This window comes from Leopardus geoffroyi, chromosome A3 (genome assembly GCF_018350155.1).
Source record: "Leopardus geoffroyi isolate Oge1 chromosome A3, O.geoffroyi_Oge1_pat1.0, whole genome shotgun sequence".
Taxonomy (NCBI): Eukaryota; Metazoa; Chordata; class Mammalia; order Carnivora; family Felidae; genus Leopardus; species Leopardus geoffroyi.
Window position 1 is genome coordinate 73,031,528 of NC_059336.1, and position 6,314 is coordinate 73,037,841.

Here is a 6,314-nt window from a genome sequence, read left to right on the forward strand (position 1 = left end):
TTTAATAGATTAATAGACTTCAATAGTATAGATATACCGCAGAACTGGAGCAAAAAGAATATAAGCTTAAGTATATGTGTAGGGAAAGGGCAGGGGTGGGGTTTGATAGCAAAGATGGAGAGAGAGGTGTTAAATGCTAGGCACTTGAATTTTAATTCATATTGGAACAGAGATGGAACGTATGGCCTCCAAAGTACAGCGCTGAGATTGAAACCCACATAAAGCTACAGCCCTCAAACAGCTGACCAACTGGTACAAGACAGACTGGAAGAATTTCACTCATATGACCAAGCAGATGCAAGAAAGTTTGCCTCTTCCTACGGCTATAGATAGTTAAAATCTTTGTGAGAAAGTAAAACCTCATGTGTACCATATTCCAGTATGGAATATGAATTCACATACAGTACCTTTCATAGGACACCAAATTTACATAAAAATTAGTCCTGCTGGTGCTACCACTGAGCTGTCTGACTAAAGTAAATGCAAAACCCTCCTGGAGAGATATTTCTACAAACCACAGATGAAACAGTCCCCACTGAAGGTAAGGTCACAAACGAAAATTGCAAATCACACACAAAAAGGAAACCCAACTGAGTAAGCGTCTGCAGTAAAACAAAGAGAATGGTTAAAACAAAACTAGAGGTAATAGAATTAAGACACTTTCAATTTTTTTTTTAATATATGAAATTTATTGTCAAATTGGTTTCCATTCAACACCCAGTGCTCATCCCAAAAGATGCCCTCTTCAATGCCCATCACCTACCCTCCCCTCCCTCCCACCCCCCCATCAACCCTCAGTTTGTTCTCAGTTTTTGAGAGTGTCTTATGCTTTGGCTCTCTCCCACTTTAACCTCTTTTTTTTTTTTCCTTTCCCTCCCCCATGGGTTTCTGTTAAGTTTCTCAGGATCCACATAAGAGTGAAACCATATGGTATCTGTCTTTCTCTGTATGGCTTATTTCACTTAGCATCACACTCTCCAGTTCCATCCACGTTGCTACAAAGGGCCATATTTCATTCTTTCTCATTGCCACGTAGTACTCCATTGTGTATATAAACCACAATTTCTTTATCCATTCGTCAGTTGATGGACATTTAGGCTCTTTCCACAATTTGGCTATTGTTGAGAGTGCTGCTATAAACATTGGGGTAAAACACTTTCAATTTGAAGATACTTGTCTTTCTTTCACTCTGGAAAATTTTACTCTGTAGCCTTTTCTGTTATTTCCATCCCCTCCATTTTCTCTCTTCTCTCCTTCTAGAACAGCTACTAGCCGAATGATGGAACACTTGGATTTATCTTCTATCCCTTTTATCTTTTCTCTCATTATCCTTCTTTTTTTTTTTTTTTAACTCTTTAACCTTTATTTATTATTGAGAAACAGAGAGAGACAGAATGTGAGCGGGGGAGGGGCAGAAAGAAGGGGAGACACGGAATCCAAAGCAGGTTCCTGGCTCTGAGCTGTCAGCATAGAGCCCGAAGCTAGGCTCGAACTCACAAACTGCGAGATCATGACCTGAGCCAAAATCGGATGCCTAACTGACTGAGCTACCCAGGCACCCCTCTCATTATCCTTTTCATGGTACTTTACCACTAAGAATGCAAGCATCCCTTGACACTAACCGTATACGAAATAAATTGCTTTTCAGCCATGTCAATTGTTATATCAGGCCATCTACTGAAAAACACTTTTTAATAAGTATTTTATTTTTTAATTTCCAATATCTAGAAATGCCTCCTGAATACATAAGACTCTTCCTATATTATGAATATGATACTCTTAAAATATTGTAATTAAGCTTAACGTCTTTTTCTGTTCTCTTATTTCTGTTAATTTTTGTTAAGCATGATGCCTCACCTTCTTTGTATTGTAGTTTGTTTGTTTTTTTTTTCTCAAATGTTTGGTGATTTTTGCTTGTATACTCTTCTTTGATTATGTGACTCCCAGATCTCTGTCAGTGTCAACTCTTTTTGTCTACTGCAGTCTGACTTTAAGACAGGGTTGGGATATTGCAGTCAGACAGGATCTGAGGATGATTTGTGTGACAGCATCTTTGATCCTCCTGGAGGTCAGTAGCTACTTGAGCACTGGTCTGCTTTTCCAGCCCCAGCGTATGATTCAATTCATCCACAGCAGCCCAGCGCTTTGTGCATGCAGAACAGGTAAGGGTTACTGATTTGCTGCTCCACGTGCAGTTCCTAATTTTTCAAATTGATAAATGCTCCTGAGCTCCTTCCACTTCTTAATATCCAATGGCTCTAAGTGTGTAGTTCTGTCCAACCTACCTCGACCTCAGTCATCTCCACATGTGTTGGGTTTTTCTTGCATTTAGTTTTATTCCTCCAAGCATTTGTTCTCTGGTAATTTCTTTCAGAATTTAACACAAACATATTTCTTCTGATAATAGGTTTCCCTGGTTTCCAATGATATTAGACTGTATTTTATTATCAGTATCTATTTACATATGTTTTATGAGATTTAGTGAGCAGTAAGTGGTAGATGTGTATGATCAGTCTGCCATCTTGAATCAGTCTCTGATATTAAGTAAATCATTTGCAAACTTGGTACTTTAATCAGTAAGAAATTATAAATTCTCTGCAATAGACCTCACAATTGACTGGCAGACATCACTGAGGACCGATATAGTACTTCTGTCTTAGGGAATGTGTTTTAGTGCGAGATTGAGGGTCTGGGGTCAAATAGCCCAGTTAGTGGACTACTATCATAGGCTAGATTAGTGGTTCTCAATGTTTTCAAGTATAGGGACATGTTTCTGCATTTCAAAAAGCTTATGGTTCTTTACAAAATCATAATTGAACTTTTAGTATCCATTGTTTGAGAAAACATATAACAACAAAATGCACTGATGATTCCCAGGTTCAGTTCTCTCTCTCTCTTTTTTTTTAACCGCTGGGGTGTGTCTCTCCACAATGAATTCCATAGTCTATTAAAGTTATAAGTGCCTGTTGCTACAAATAGTGCTCTTAAATTTCACAAGAATATTTGAAAGCTTTCAAATAGTTCTTTTATTAGGTATTTTCATGGAATTAAAGCTTTTATCAGGATAGAGGGTTGTTTTTTCTGTTTACCAAAGAGAGGAAAAAAACAAACAAACATGGTTCTTCATAAAATTTACTATTTTTTAAATATCTTAGTGAATGTGCCAAAGGCTTTCAGTCCTTAACATTGCTATTAATTATATGTATTTCAAGGTTTAAAGCATTTTCCAATCTATTATCTCATTGGATCTTTATAATAATCAGATGGAAACAGGGCAAATGATAACATGTATATCAATCTTACAGCTAATAATAGGTTCAGAGAACTGAAGGAGTTTCCCCCAGTTTGCAGTTAACAAGCAGCAAAGCCAGGGCCAGAACCTAAGCCTCCCAGTGCTCTGTCCATTCATCCCCAAATGTCAATGCACAGAGCGGTGCTGGCCCATTACAAATGGAAAAACAAGGACAGTTTAAGGAGTATCAAAGAAAATATTTCAAAATTTTTATTAAGAGATCATCACTTTATTGCTTTTTGGGATTTAAAATGCTCTTTATTAGACTTCTTATCACTAGGATGGACTAAGTTGATGCGGGAAGGCTTCATTATTCCTGCATAGACAAAGCCTTGATAAGGTATTACAAAAAGCTTTGAAGTACATAACTAAGCACTAAAACAAGACATAGAAATCCTCAAGTTCCAGAAATAAAGAGAATGCTAAAAAGTGGTGATCAAGAAGTAAGGCAACCAGAGAGGTGGAATCAAATTTGACCTTAGGAGTTGCAATGGGGGTTAAGGCCCCACATGCAGTGGAACTGGAGTTGAGCATAGAGCCAGGATTCCAGAAGAGTTTTGCTGCTGTGAAAAAGACTCTAGAATCTCTCTTTCTGATTAGACTGCAAGGTAGGGGGTAAAACAAACTGATTATCATCCAGACAACACACCTCCTAAACTAAGTCGTGCAAAAAATGGGAGCCAAGCGTGTATTCATGAGTAATAGCGCAGAAAACCCAAACCAAGGTTGCAACAGAAAACCTGAGAACCAAAGAACCAGAAGAATCAGAGAAACGTGAAGGACCCAAGTATAGACAACAGACAAACATAATACTGCCCATTGTCACACTTTACAATCCCGGGTACAGGATGGAAAGCAATACCTAAGATAAGATGGAAAAAATGTACCCATCTTCCAGGGGAGGGAGTCAGCAGAATTCATCCCCCAAGGATTACAGACAAGAGAGCAAAGAGACTATAAAATTACTAAGCTTAAATGATTTAGGACATAAAAAATAAAAACTATACAGAAAAACCAGAACAGCACAAAAAATAAGAGGCATATTTCAGGGGAAAAAAGCTATAAAAATTCTAAAGATAAAAAGTATATATCATTTTTTAAAACTTAACTCAGTAGATAAAAAACAAAAAGCTCAGTAGACTAAACATAGCTTAAAACAAAGTTGGAAGACAGTTGAAGAAATCTCACAGAATGAAACACAAAAAGATAAAAAGAAATATTAAAAAGAAAGAGGCACAGAGAATAGAACATTACTAAGTGTTCCAGAAGGACACAATAGAGGGAATATGAGAGAAATCTGCAATAAAAATGGCTATGATAGAGACTGTTACTGTTCTCAGTAACCAATCTGCCTCTCTGCCTTTTTCATTGAATCACCAACTTTTAGCTGAGAACTTGGCTGTCCAGTATAAAGACAATATTTCCCAGTTTCCCCTATACCTAGATTAGCCATATGACTCTGTTCTGGGATGTAGCCAAAACAGCATGTACAACTTCCAGAAATGTCCTTAAAGGGAGGAGGTAAGATTTTTCTCTCCACCTTTTCCTTCTTAGTAGCTAAAACTAATGGTATTGTTTAAGTTTGATTAGAGAATCTACTTACTGAGAATGAATGGTAGAATAAAACAGAAGAGTCCCTGAGCTCCTGACACCATCAAATACCACCTGGATAGCCTAATATGTGTGAAAAAGAAATAAATTTCCATCTCGTATGAACCACTTTGATTTAGAGTTGTTTTTTAAGGTCACTTATGGCAGAATCTATTCATAACTAATGCAATCAATGGTTGAGAATTTTCTACAATTAAAGAAAGATGTGAATCTTCAATGTGAAGAGGCAAAATGAATTTTGAGCTAGAAAAAATGAAATTAAATCCACACATGGACATAGAATAATAAAACCACAAATGTACAGAGAAAAACTTTAAAAGCAAATCAGAGAGAAAAGTGATTGTTACCCATAAGAAAAGACAAACTTCTCATCCACAATGAGAGACGCAAGAAGAAAATGAAGTAATTAATATCTTGAAAATGGTGGAAGGCAATACTGCTCAACATAGAATCCCATGCTTAAATGAACTATAATTCAAGAATGAGGACAAAATATGGACATTGTAAGACATACGCAGTTTGGCAATAATAGCAAGTACTTATATAACACAACTTTACAAGGCACTGTTCTAAGCACTTTATATATTTTAACTCATAATCTTTGCAACAGCCCTCTGAGGTAGATACTATTAATATTGCTATATTAGAGATGATGTAACTAAGATACAGGGAGGCTAAGTAACATGCCCAAGGTCACACAGCTAGTATCCGACCAAACTTGGATTCAAGCACAGGCATTCTGCTTCAGATGCCATGGTTTTAATTGCTCATCTTCAATGAAATTACTACTGAAAGATGTCATTTATTTTATTTTGTTTTTAAAGATGTCTTTCTTTTTAAGTTTATTTATTTTGAGAGAGAAGTAAGTGTGAGTGGGGGAGGGGCAAAGGGAGGAGGGAGGGAGAGAGACACAGAGAGAGAAAGAGAATCCCAAGCAGGCCCCAAGCTGCCAGCACAGAGCCCGACATGGGGGTTCTAACCCATGAAGCTGTGAGATCATGACCTGAGCCGAAACCAAGATTTGGATGCTCAACCCACTGAGCCACCCAGGCGCCCCTGAAAGATGTCCTTTAAAAGATCGATACAGTGTTCACTTCAGCAGCACATCTACTAAAATTGGAATGATCCAGAGAAGGTTTGCATGGCCTGTGCACAAGGATGACACACAAAAGCTTGGTATGGAACTTGGACAGAAAAAGTAGGATATAAGCAGAAAAACAAGGAAACTAAATCAGCAAATAATATTGATTAACTTACTTATTAACACAAAAACATGCTTTCATGAAATAATTGTGACAATAGATTCTAGGGGATTTTCTCCCCTTGTAGTGTCTGTATTTTGCAAGAGAAAATATCTGATGACTTTATGTCAATTCCCCCCAAATTTTGGTAATTTTCCTAGTGTGTGAAA

At 37.2% G+C, this 6,314-nt stretch overlaps 1 non-coding gene across 1 annotated transcript; it reads left to right on the forward strand.

Moving 5' to 3' along the window:
- The first annotated feature begins 5,989 nt into the window (after nucleotides 1-5,989).
- On the forward strand, nucleotides 5,990-6,096 carry LOC123581741. Its single transcript, XR_006703978.1, has one exon. It is a non-coding gene; the product is annotated as a U6 spliceosomal RNA (small nuclear RNA).
- Nucleotides 6,097-6,314: the final 218 nt, after the last annotated feature.